At 43.8% G+C, this 13,826-nt stretch overlaps 1 long non-coding RNA gene and 2 other non-coding genes across 7 annotated transcripts in view; all 3 read right to left on the minus strand.

Moving 5' to 3' along the window:
* Nucleotides 1–11,680: 11,680 nt before the first annotated feature.
* Nucleotides 11,681–13,826, minus strand: part of LOC116587677 — a 41,018-nt gene continuing 38,872 nt past the window's right edge. For 4 of the 5 annotated variants that reach the window (XR_004284552.1, XR_004284553.1, XR_004284549.1 and 1 more), the window contains 2 exons: nt 12,736–13,337; nt 11,681–12,587 (listed from right to left, as the gene is read on the minus strand). This is a non-coding gene — a long non-coding RNA (uncharacterized LOC116587677). The remainder of the gene's footprint in view (nt 12,588–12,735; nt 13,338–13,826) is intronic. The other variant, XR_004284551.1, reaches the window with a different exon arrangement.
* Nucleotides 12,325–12,397, minus strand: TRNAK-UUU. Its single transcript has one exon. It is a non-coding gene; the product is annotated as a tRNA-Lys (tRNA).
* TRNAM-CAU lies at nt 13,611–13,682 on the minus strand. Its single transcript has one exon. It is a non-coding gene; the product is annotated as a tRNA-Met (tRNA).

Genomic DNA, 13,826 nt, shown 5'->3' on the forward strand with positions numbered 1-13,826 from the left:
TCCAAATCAGCAAATAAGAAGTCAAACTATCACTCTGCAGATGATATGATAACTTTATGTGGAAAACCCAAAAGACTCCACTCCAAATCTGCTAGAACTTGTACAGGAATTCAGTAAAGTGTCAGGATATAAAATCAGTGCACAGATATCAGTTGCATTTCTATACACCAACAAAAAGACAGAAGAAAGAGAAATTAAGGAGTCAATCCCATTTACAATTGCAACCAAAACCATAAGGTACCTAGGAATAAACCTAGCCAAAGAGGCAAAGACTCTGTACTTAGAAAACTATAAAGTACTCAAAAAAGAAATTGAAGAAGACACAAAGAAATGGAAAAACATTCCATGCCCATGGATTAGAAGAACAAATATTGTGAAAATGCCCATGCTACCTAAAGCAATCTACATGTTTAATGTAATCCCTATCAAAATACCATCAATTTTTTCCAAAGAAATGGAACAAATAATCCTAAAATTTATATGGAACCAGAAAAGACCTTGAATAGCCAGAGGAATGTTGAAAAAGAAAGCCAAAGTTGGTGGCATCACAATTCCAGACTTCAAGCTCTATTACAAAGCTGTCATCATCAAGACAGTATGCTACTGGCATAAAAACAGACATATAGATCAATGGAACAGAATAGAAAGCCCAGAAATAGACCCTCAACTCTATGGTCAACTAATCTTTGACAAAGCAGGAAAGAAGGTCCAATGGAAAAAAGACAGTCTCTTCAACAAATGGTGTTGGGAAAATCGGACAGCCACATGCAGAGAAATGAAACTGGACCATTTCCTTACACCATACACTAAAATAGACTCAAAATGGATGAAAGACCTCAATGTGAGAAAGGAATCCATCAAAATCCTTGAGGAGAACACAGGCAGCAACCTCTTCCACCTCAGCTGCAGGAACTTCTTCCTAGAAACATTGCCAAAGGCAAGGGAAGCAAGGGCAAAAATGAACTATTGGGACTTCATCAAGATCAAAAGCTTTTGCACAACAAAGGAAACAGTTAACAAAACCAAAAGACAGCTGACAGAATGGGAGAAGATATTTGCAAATGACATATCAGATAAAGGGCTAGTATCTAAAATCTATAAAGAACTTATCAAACTCAACACCCAAAGAACAAAGAATCCAATCAGGAAATGGGCAGAGGACATGAACAGACATTTCTGCAAAGAAGACATCCACATGGCCAACAGACAGATGAAAAAGTGCTCCACATCACTCGGCATCAGGGAAATACAAATCAAAACCACAATGAGATACCATCTCACACCAGTCAGAATGGCTAAAATTTACAAGTCAGGAAATGACAGATGCTGGCAAGGATGCGGAGAAAGGGAACCCTCCTACACTGTTGGTGGGAATGCAAGCTGGTGCAACCACTCTGGAAAACAGCATGGAGGTTCCTCAAAAAGTTGAAAATAGAGCTACCCTATGACCCAGCAATTGCACTACTGGGTATTTACCCTAAAGATACAAACGTAGTGACCCCAAGGGGCACATGCACCTGAATGTTTATAGCAGCAATGTCCACAATAGCCAAACTATGGAAAGAACCTAGATGTCCATCAACAGATGAATGGATAAAGACGATGTGGTATATATACACAATGGAATACTATGCAGCCATCAAAAGAAATGAAATCTTGCCATTTGTGATGACGTGGCTGGAATTAGAGGGTATTATACTAAACGAAATAAGTCAATCAGAGAAAGACAATTATCATACGATCTCCCTGACATGAGGAATTTTAGAGGCAGAGTGGGGTGTTTGTGGGATAGGGAAGGAAAAAACGAAACAAGATGGGATCAGAAGGGAGACAAACCATAAGAGACCCATAAAACAAACTGAGGGTTGTGGGGGGAGGGGGTATGGAGAGGGTGGTGGGGGTATGGACATTGGGGAGGGTATGTGCTATGGTGAGTGCTATGAAGTGTGTAGCCTGATGATTCACAGACCTGTACCCCTAGGGGCTACAGTGCATTATACGTTAATTTAAAAAAACTAAAAAACAAAACAAAACTGAGTGCTCTTTCCACATGAAGAGATCCCCAAATACTTCCAAAATAGAAAAGCAAAGTACCATCATTCTTTTGGAAAGAGGGGGAAATTGGGAGGATCCAGCCCCCACATCTAATCACACTGGCCCCCGTTCACAGAGAACCGAAGCCAAGGAAATGACAAAGCTACTGCAGGAGATGGTGCCCAAAGCAGAAAGGGAAGGGTCGAAATTACCTGGCCACGCTGTCCCTCTTCTGCTCTTATCTCCCACAAGGGCGTTTTATTCACTAACATAAACTGCAGACAGGTGGGAAGTTGGTTTGGGAAATGCAGCCTGAGGAGGGGAGCCCTCTTGATATAAAGCAGTGCAGAAGGAGGGGTTGGAAAGATGAGGATCCACGGATAAGTGAGGGCCACCTCATGAGAATGTGCATTGGAACAGCAGAGGGTGGAAAGACTGGTGAAATACGACCCAGAAATGCTACAAGGTTCTAGAAAGCTTTGACAGGTTTGTGTGTATGAAATGAAGTTTCTTTTAATCAAATTATCACTTAGAATGAAAACACAAGTTACACTGAGAAAGGTTAACTGCAATTCAAATAACTGAATTGCAAGAAACTGAAGAGAAAAAGAAAAAAAATGTATCAAGAACTCCCACTGAAAGACCCCCTTCTCTTTCTCCTTGCTGAAGGCGAAATTAAGTAACTTGTTACCTCCATAACTAGATAACGGCAAGCACGTATCCTGTGCAAACAGGATGCCTGTGATCACCGGGTCTGTCAAGAAGGAAGACAAATGAGGAACAGGGACCTTCTGGAGTGATAATAAGTCAAGGCTGTCAAGGCTATGCTGAGAGAGCTGCCAGAGCAACCAGCTGTGCCCGTGCCTTGAACCCAACAATGCATGATTTCAAATTTACCAATCAGACCCCTGTAACCATGCATCTACTTCTGTAAGCTCGCTTCCCGCCACCCCAACCCCGCCCTATATAATCTGCTCCCCAACCTAGCCCGGCACGCTCAGTCCACAAAGGCTGATGCGTCCGCAGGCGCCTGTGTAACCAATAAACCTCTTGCAATTTGCATCCAGTGGAGGCGTGCTGTTCGATTCTTGGGTGGGGCTCCAGGTTCTTTCACCACATATGAAAAAGTCAAGCACATCAACCCAGTCAAATAAATAAGTAAACCAGAATTCAGGAGACCATTAAAATGTATAAATCCAAACATATATAGAGATGTTCAACCTCACTGTGACACAAAAATTGTAAGCCATTCCTCAGTAAACTTCTTTCCACTTGATAGGATAAAAATTTAATGAACAAAAATAACAATAGTTGGAGAGGATTTGAATAAACAGTATCCCTTTATACACAGCCCAAAGAGACCATGATGGTTAATTTCAAGTATTACTTTGCCTGGATCACAGGGTACCCAGATATTTGGCTAAAGATTGTTTCTAGGTGTGTCTGTGAGGGTGTTTTTGGATGAAATTAGCACTTGAATGAGCAGATTCACTGAGGCCTTTTGCCCTTGACAGTGTGGATGAGCACCATTCAAGCCCTTGAGAATCTCAGCAGAACAAAGACAGAGAAAGAATTCAGCCCCTCCTGCCTGTTGGCTCAAGCTAGAAACATGGATCTTCTTCTGCCTTTGGCACTCCCGGTTCTCAGGCCCTTGGAGTCAGATTGAATTACATGGGGCAGAATGTTGTGGACTGAATGTTTGCAAACCACAAATTCACGTTGAAATCTTGATCTCCAATGTGATGTTACTGGGAGGTGGATCCTTGGAGAGATGATTACGTTATGAATTAGTCCCTACTGAATAGGATTAGTGCCCTTTAAGGGAGATCCCAGGGAGCTCTCCTGTCCTTCTGCCCTATAAGGACTCAGGGAGAAGACAGTGGCTTATGAACCAGGAAGCTCTCATCAGACCCTTGATGTCTCTAAAACTGAGAAATAAATTTCTGTTTATAAGCCACTGAATCTATGATCATTTGTCCCGGTGGCCCTGTTTTAGAACCTGAACTGGATCCTGATGGAAGAACCAAGTGACACTCAGAGATTTTGGAGGATTAGAAGTTTATTTAACAAGGGCAGGCTCAGAGGAGACTATTCTCCAAAGGTCTGAGTCCTGAGCATGAGCAGGGATGGGAATTTATACCCTTCTACTTCCACATACTTGGCACTTTTGGCATGTGCGGGAAACAGGGTAGGAAAGAAGAACCTGGAAGGTCTTTGAGACAGGGACTGGTTTGCTGGTTTGGTCGGCCATCTTAGAGTACAGTTTTCCCCTATCATTCCCCTCTTTGATGCCCCTGTAAACGCCTAGTTTAGAGGGCATCTTTATCATCTATTATGATGGCCCTGCAAGCCTAGTATTTGGACAGTGAGTGGTTTGCCCAGTGACAGTGTTTTCTATGAACTTACCAATCCATCTTAAGGTTCCTAAGGCTGCCCAATAAGCAATAACAATAACAAGTTTCTGGGAGAAAGTCCAGTCAGAAGGGGCAGCAATGTAAAGTCCAACTCCTGAGGTGAGGGTGTTGGTGTCATGGCGACAATAGCCAGGGACCACAGTGAACAGATGTCCATCAGTCAGTGGGGTCTCATCGAAGATGGAGCTGGGGCAGGTCTGTAGGATCTGGCTGGGCTTTTCACTGTGTGATTGATCCAACTGGTGAGGGCCTGAGACACCTAAAACCCTGAAGGCGGTAGGGGTGGTTAGAACAACAGTGTAGGGCCCTGTCCACCATGGTTTGAGGGGTCCATTCTAAAGCTTCTCGGGAGATGCGCTTTCAAGTTTTTCCAGGGCTTGGAGGTGTTGGGACACTTCTCTGTTTCCAATATGTTCACGGTCTCCTCTATGCCTACTTACTATGGGGGGGGTGGCCTGCCATAGAGTCTTTGAGGTGAATTATAGCTGTGGGAATCTTTTACATCCAGTTGGCTAGAATAAACAGTACCAATGACCCCCAACTTTATGCTCTATAGAAGTGCGACATTCAGGTCCAGGCATAAGGGTGGCTGGATTTAAAGTCTGACAGGTTTTAGGGATTATTTCAGGCATATCTATCAGTGTAGCCTGGTATTTAATAAGTTGACATCCATTGACAGCCTTTGGTTTCTAAGAAACTTTGGACCTGATGTGAAGTCATTACAGTCAGGGGCTGTCCAATATGGAACTTTGAGGCTCTTTTTACCAGGAGCACTGTTGTATGCTTAGAAAGCCTTTGTTTATAATCGTATCTCAATAGAGGTGGCTTCCAGGATAAATATAACTCAAAAATACCATTAAGATCTTTGTTTGAGGTATTAACATTCTAATTACAAAAGATCAGTGGCAAGTGGGAGAAAACTTGTCTCAGGAGGTAAGGTTACCCCAAGTGCATTACTCAACCAATCATAAAGAAAGTGGTATTATCCTTTATCTCCACAAGTCCATAGTTAACCCTATGGAGTAGGGTATGCTCTGGCTTTTAGGGAATGATTTCATTATCCCAGTCACAGAATTGGTCAAGGTGATAACTTACACAATTGTTGGGGAATCAGTCCCATTTTCCAGTTGTTTAATCACGTGCCATGGGGTCCTGTTATTATTATCCCCACAGAATAATAAGCAAGAAGATTGTTTATGTATGAGTTACGCTGGTAATTTCTCTGAAGTTTACCTCAAGTTGTCTAGCTGAGGTAAACAACAAACATTCAGAGACAATCAAATCTAAAATTCAACATTCACAAGTGTGGGTATTATTTAAACAATTTTCTCTCTAAAATAACCTTCATTTCCAGAGATAGCCAAATCAAGACTAATTTACTTGAGACACAAATCCAGTCTAATCAACCTCACCTAATTATTTACATAAGCTCAGCAAGAACAGTGAGTGATCATACAGATCTTTTAGAATCTGCTTTGCTGGAACTTTATAAGGAATCTCTAGGTTGAACGTTTAGTAGCCTCTCCAGGCCAGAAGCCAAGCCATGTCCCAAGCCATGTACTTGCCATCAGACATGCCTGCAATAACTCTTAAGATTTGGGCAAATTCCTCCTCATGAGGTCCCCAAATATCCTGAGGTTCCTGTACCTGCCAGGAAGTGACATTCTTTACTCACCTGGTGAGGCTGCTGGGAACTCTGTAAGGTATCAGGCCAACAGTTCCAAGGGGCTTTATGACTCCAGTTTCACAAAGTCAACCTTAGCTCCTTAAAGCTGTCTGGTCATATCTGAATCTATGCATGTCTTTCTCAAATATGACATTCCAGTCAAAGTCTTGGTAAAATAACCCATGTTTCCAATGTCCTGTTGCAAGAAGAACAGATTCTTACTGAACTTATGAAAATGACTAGGATTGCCATGGAAGAAGGAATACTTACTGAGACCTTTCGCAGGGTTTCAGAGGGTTCAGATAGAGAGAAAAGTTGAATGCTTTAATTTGCTTACAAATGATTATTTTATCATGTTTCTGTAGGTCATAGAAATCTTACATTTCCTTAATCAGGAAGAGTTAACATTAAGGAACCAGCAATGTTTTTCAAACAAGGATCACAAAACTGTAATCATCTTTTTAGTTCATTTAGTCCCATGTTACTGATTCTTGTTCAGTGTGAATGCAGCTTCTTAGTTCTGGAAGTTCTTACTCATTTCAGTTTTAGGATTTTTAATATACTTAATACCTGTATCTGTCCTAAAAGTTCTTTATATGAATCTCTTTGAAGGTATAACTCACTTTACAAGACAGTTAAAATAATTATAAATGACAAGCTCAGAAAAGACATGGTTAATGATCTGATAGGAGAGTTCACTATGATATGATTAGACAAGGAAACTCAGGTATTCTGTGATACATAACACTTCAACAGCCAGAACCAGAACATTAAATACCAAACAAGCAAGCCTAATTAGTCAACAAGACTTTGTTAATGACTTATAGGTTAGGGAAGTTTGTTAAAACTTAGAAAGTTTTAAAGCGCATGCCTACATAGCATTAGGGATGTTAAAGACCTGATAAATTCAAGACACAGAAACTGGTTTTTCTAAACAAGCAGAGAGAAAACAACTATTTGCATTTTCTTATCAAGAGCAGACCAACAACTGAGAATACTTTGTCTTTTTGAAAAGAGAGAAAACCAACTTTCTACACCAGTGTCTTTTTAAAATTCATTTCAATCTTAGTCCATCCTGACCACACCTAAAATTCATTTCCAAAGATATCTCATCACAAACCTTCTACAACTTTCCTTTGTATTCAGGTTTTGTCCCAAGCCATTTCTTTCCAAACAACTATCTCATTTAGGACAAAATTACCTTCTCTTACCTTTAACAAAATGCATGCCCATTCCTTACCTTTCTTACATATCTCCTACTTTTCCACATACAGGGTTGATTCCCTTATTTCCATCAGGCTTAGTTACAGTTAGCAGAATTTTACCCTCTTTAGAAACCTTAATCTCCGGTGAAGACTAAGGAGTAACCAATTGTGAACTGTTACACCAGAATTCTTAAATGGCAAATCTATGAATGAGTTAAGCACAAAAAATGTTTACCAACATATTTAAATATCCTTAGTTCTTTGCAGTAAGCCAAAAGGACAATTCTATGTCCAGTAATCAATGCTTTAGCACTTTATCCCATTTGGAAAAGACTTAGATGTCCAACAAATTTAATTCCATTTGTCATCCAACCAAAACTTTAACGTTGAACAATTACCCATGAAATTACCCAACAATTACCACTTTAACAATTACCCATGAAAACTTTAATGAGACAATTGACCATTTTAGTCATCTTTTTACTAACAACCCAACAGAAGTAACATGAAGTTATTTGACCTTCAGTAAACCTTGACAGAATAAAAGTTTCATGTTTACCACTGATAATTTAAAAGACACGTCTGGGGGCACCTGGGTGGCTCAGTGGGTTAAGCCTCTGCCTTTGGCTTAGGTCGTGATCTCAGGGTCCTGGGATTGAGCCCCACATCTGGCTCTCTGCTCGGCACGGAGCCCTCTCTGCCTGCCCTATCCCTACTTTTGATCTCTCTCTGTCAAATAAATAAATAAAATCTTAAAAAAAAAAAGACACATCTGTCTGAACTAAACCAACAAACTTAGTTTAAGTGCTGAATTATGTTCCACCAGGATCTTCCCCATGGTCAATTTTCACCTGAGACACGTGGGGAAATCTGGAGGGGGTGGTGTTAGGTCCTGGGGGTGCTCTTCTTGCTCCCTGACAGTGAAGGGAGGAGTCATGGTGCTTCAGGCACTGAGCATGGTCTTAAAAGCCATTAATGCAGACCACACCCAAGGTAGTGCAGAAACAGGAAAACGGGGATGGGGAGGCAGAAGAGACAAAGTGCTGCCAGAGGACAGAGAAAAGTTTCTGGGTTCAGGAGACCATCAGTTCCAGAGGAGCAGATGCCATGTTTTCCCGCCAACAAGGGGTTGGGGGGGAATAGACAATCCATATTGGGCCAGAGAGGACAGGGAATTTCCCCGAAACAAAGGAGTTTTGGCAGCTGCTTGGAAATATTCCTTAAAGTTCCCATCCTGAAGGACATGTGGGATCGTTACCTGAGTAGAAGGCACATACTTTGCCAACTGAGCCACCCAGGTATGAGAGCTCCTGTTATTTTACATCCTGTTTGTCTGGATCAAGTTTCCTGTGGGCTGTCAGAGTTGCTAAATCGGGTATCTCCCCACACATGCTACTTACAAGAAGCAGGAACACTGTCTTCCTGCAGCTCAGCTTTAGGCTCTGGGTCAAAGGAGGACTGTGGTCCCCACACTTTCCGATGGGTTCATCTTTGTCCAGAGCTCATCCGCCGCCCCTGATGGTCCAGGGCAGGGCCTTCCTGATAGCTTTTGCTTCCTTACAGGCTTTGGGTTCTTTTACTAGGGTTACAAACGTCCTACTTTGGTCCTTCCTATTAGCACAGAATCAGACCTATGGGGGCAGAGTTTGGGCTATCTGAAGTCAAGAATCAATATATGGAAATTGGTCAGGGTGTCTGGGAATCCTGGCCATAATTTTGTAAATGACCTGGACACTGGGTAGGTCTTAGGGCACCCTTGGAGGGCCAGTTGACCCCAAAGGTGGCCCATTCCAATTCACATAATGTGCCTAATTTTCCAGATGTTTTGATCCCATAGTCTCCTGAGAATTGCTTCTTAAAATTTTGAGTGTTCAGTCTAAGACCTTTCATTTTGAAGAGCCTCCACGATGATGAGCAGGGAGGCTCCCTCGGCCACCCTGTGCGTTCCCTCCCTGTGTCACTGGCATGAAGACTAAAGGGTGGGTGTCCCTCCGAAGGAGAGACCACTCAGATGCCCCCCAGTCTGCCATCCCAGAGGATACCTGGGTGCCTCTTAGCCTTAGCGAGTCTGTATGAACTCCAGACTGGCACCCCAAAGGGGCTCGCCTTAGACGCTATGAGGTCACCACGGAAGCAGGTTAGGGCCACTCGGGCTCTGCAGGCTTCTGGGGACCCTAAGGGTGCCCGCCGGTGGAGCCACAGAATCAGTCCGCCCGACAAGCCAGGTCAGACTGCTCATTCACTCACGCATTCACACCGAAGTTCTTACAGTTCCTCCCCCCAGGAGGCCCGGACCAGTGGAACTCCTTCCGGAAATTCCTTCCCATCCCCCTTACGGGCGAGGTGTTCCAGACCTGAAGGACCCGCCCCCAGGGAGGCCCTACCTGTGAGACCTCTAAGAGGTCCCTGGGAGGTGGTCTGTCTCCCCTTCCACCCTCAGGGGTGGGCCTGCTGGGTCCTGGGGCCCCAGGCCTCACCGGAATCCGACGTCGCGACCAGGTCCTCACCTGCCAAGTCTCCTTCGAGTCCGCGTGGGAACAGCCTGCCGGCCGGAGGCGCCCAGGCGGGAAACTGCCGGAAATGAGCCAGGGCGCGGGAAACTGCCGGAAATCAGCCAGGGCGCGGGAAACTGCTGGAAATGAGTCAGGCACGCCTTCTCCTTTACGACCTCCGGCGGTGCCCCAAGCCGGTGCAACCCAGCGCCCTTGGGTTTCCTGGTCAGGGAACCAAGTGTTACGGAACCTGGCCTGGATCCTGACGGATCCCGACGGAAGAACCAAGTGGCTCTCGGAGACGCTGGAGGATCGCAGGTTTATTTAACACTGGTGGGCTCAGAGGAGACGGTCCTCCACAGGAGTGAGCCCCGAGCACAAGCAGGGAGGGGATTTATACCCTTCTACATCGCATATTGGTACGTTTGGGGTAGGAAAGACGAACCTGGAAGGGCTTTGAGACAGGGACTGGAATTCCCTTGCTGTCGTGGTCAGACAGCTTAGAGTACAATTTTTCCCTGTCACCCCCAATGGCCTAAGACAGGGGCATACCTTTTTACAACTTTGGAAAAAACAGTTTGTCATCACCTCAACTAGTTAAACATTTACATGACCTAGCAAATCAGCAGTTTGTCTTCTAGGAAGGTACTCACAAGATATACCTGCACACTTTGCTTTCTTGAGCTTTGCTTTACTGTTTTTATTGTTCCTTATAAACTGCAGGTTTGCGGCACCCCCCGCACTGAGCAAGTTTGCTAGCGCCATTTTCCGAATGGCATTCGCTTACTTTGTGTCCCCGAGTCACATTTCGGTAATTCTGATGATATTTCAAATGCTTTCATTATTATTATGTGTGTGGTGGTGATCTGGATCAGTGATCTTTGATGTTACTGTTGTAACTGTTTTGGGGTGCCATGAACTGTGCCCAAACCAGAGAGTGAACGTAATTCATAAATGTTGTATATATTCTGACCATTCTACCTGCTGGCTGTTCCCCATCCCTCTCCCTCTCCTTGGGCCTTTGTATTCCCTGATACACACGGATATTGAAAGTAGGCCAATTAGTAACTCTACAATGGCTTCTAATTGTTCAAGTGAAAAGGAGGAATGGCGTGTCTCTCTCTTTAAATCAAAAGCTAGAATGGGTCAAGTGAGGAAGGCATGTTGAAAGCCGAGACAGCGGAAAGCCAGGTCTCTTGTGCCAAACAGTTGGCAAGCAGTGAACACAAAGGAAAAGTTCTTGAAGGAAATTAAAAGTGTTATTCCAGTGAATACACGAGTGATAAGAAAATGAAACAGCATTATTGCTGATACGGAGAAAGTTTGAGTTGTTTGGACAGAAGATCAAACCAGCCACATCCAGAGCTGGAGCCTCATCCAGAGAAAGGCTTTGAGTCTCCAATTCTAGGAATGTTGTTCCTGAACTATTTACCAAAAAGTCTATCTTTGCACCCATGGTTTGAAATCCATTCTTTATCATATACTAAATGTCCTTATGTGATTTGGTTTATTTCTGGACTTTGTATTTTCTTGCACCGAGTTATTTGTCTATTCATTTGTGAATACCACAATTTGATATATTTACATATCTGAAAATATTTACATTTCAAGAAATGTGATAAACTAAAAACAGCTGACAAATTGGGGGGAGGAGGAGAGGAGGAAGGGGTATTTGCAATACATATCACAGATAAAGTGTCACCTACATCTCTTTGCATAGTTTTGACTTCTAGAATGTTATCTTTCATGTGCGTACAAAATTAATAAATAAGATAAACAAGGACAGGATAGAGATTCAAAAAGGCACACACCTGATTATTTCAAATTAATAATGTAACAGCAAAGAAGGAGAGAACTAACACAATTAACTTAAGTGCAGTATTTATACTTCATATCATCAGGCTAAAAGCATAAAGAATTACAAAAACTGAATTCACAGCCTCCTGGTTTAACACTCTGCCCACAGAAACCATGCACTAGGAGCCCAGGATCGGGGTCTTTAACCATAATCCAAATCTCTGGATAACAACAGAAACTTTTTAATGTAAAGACAAAAAAGACAGCTAAGACCATTTCAAAACGTGTTTGCATATTATGGCTTTTACAAGCAGGAGCTTTTAAGATGCCACACATTTTCTATATAGGAAGAGTCAATCTAAACTGTGGGAACAGACTGGACAGAGTCACTGCTTTCTAAAATTCTTGTCGGTTTCCCCCAAATTGCTCCCCTGCCACTCCAAGAGTAACGAATCAGGTCAAGGGGACTTTAAAATGGCCACCTTGGTAATTCCAACACTTGTGTCTTATTTTTCCATTATGTGCTTTTCCAATTCCTCTTGGCAACTCGGGCCCAAATTTCAGTTTTTATTGGGTAGAGGTAATTAATGAAACACTAGAACATAAAGCTCTTCAAGGATATGCCTTTGGTTTGGCTGTTACCAATATCCCACTCTAGAGATGTTCTCAATGAGCTTTACTTACATAGACTTAACTGAAGTAAAAATGCCCAGGATCGCCTGAACAGGGACTTGAACCCTGGACCCTCAGATTAAAAGTCTGATGCTCTACCGACTGAGCTACCCAGGCCTCCTGGAAAAATTTAGTTCACTATATAAAACAACTAAGAGATCCAAGAACTGCTAACTATGTTCATGGTTTCAGAAATTACCAGCCTCTTCCAGGTGCAAGGGTCACACACCTCAGCTCTGCAGTACATCTGAGCTTGATGGCACTGAGCATTGCAATTCTTCCTTCCACAATTATCGGGTGGTATTTACTGCAGGAGGAGTGACAGGAAAGTGGCTCAGAACTCGGTGGGATCCACTGGGGAAGGAATGAGTATTCCTGCAAGTGAGGATTGCAGATAGAACCCTTGGAGCCAGCCTCCAAGGGTTCGCAAGTCCCTCACCAGCTCACCAGCTCACCAGGAGGAAGAGCTGTCCCTTCCACCAGTGGCTTCTGTAAGTGGGAAGAACTTCAGGAGAGCCAAAGCTTGGTAGAGATAGAAGTTGTGGCACAAGGCAGGAGGTTCACTTCCTGTCCTTTCCAACCGTGTTTTCTTTCGGAGTTGGGGGGTTCTAGGACGTTAGTGGCAGAGCAACAGACAGACAAAAGTGACACCCTCTCCTGAGAGGGGCTTCTGTCCGGAAAACTAACCCCCTGGGAAACCCACCGCTCTGCAATTCCGTCCTTGTCATTCCTCATCTTTCCTCCACGCTCCTTTCCTTCACCCTCTCCCCGTGTCCCTACCCCCCCCCTCTCCCTCTCACCTGCCCACCCTCCCCTGTGCCAATTGCGCCATTTTTGCACCCATTCGTCCGGCCTTCCACTGCAGTGAACCCTATAATGCGCCGCCCCTCACCACCCACGCACGGGAGTCCACTCGGGTACACTGGCTCTATTTTTTAGCTCCACGTTTGATCTTGAGCTACAACCTAGTAAAAGGCAGGAAGGATCAAGCAGATGAAAAGGCGTCCGGCTTCTCTCACTGCAGATCTTTGCTCGCTCATGAGACACGGCAGGCCCACTGCAGAGGCAAAGAAGCAGGGGTAGAGTCAGTGCATATGGGCAGTAAATAAGATGGTGCGTTGTTTCCCAGTGTTGTGAGCTTTAAAAATGTGAATACAGACACAATTTTGATAATGAGTGAGTTTCAACAAGATCCAAAGGAGAACAAGAAATGTAAATGAATGTAAATGAATGTCTGGGACTTGGTTTCCTCGGCCTGGTGTTCTGTGGGAATTTTGGAGCTTGAGAGAATAAAGCGCGCCGAATTCGCGTTGCGAGGAATAAAATACTGTAGCAGAGGATGGTTTCGATCCATCGACCTCTGGGTTATGGGCCCAGCACGCTTCCGCTGCGCCACTCTGCTGACTGCTATGAGCGTTTCTCTGATTCCCACAAATTTGGAAGTGTCTTAGTACAGTCATCCCCGAGCGTCAATTTCCCCTTTTCCTCTTGCGCACCCGTCTCCTCTCCAACCGTCTCCCACTCTGGGTGTACCCCACGTTGCCTT

This window comes from Mustela erminea, chromosome 4 (assembly GCF_009829155.1).
Source record: "Mustela erminea isolate mMusErm1 chromosome 4, mMusErm1.Pri, whole genome shotgun sequence".
Taxonomy (NCBI): Eukaryota; Metazoa; Chordata; class Mammalia; order Carnivora; family Mustelidae; genus Mustela; species Mustela erminea.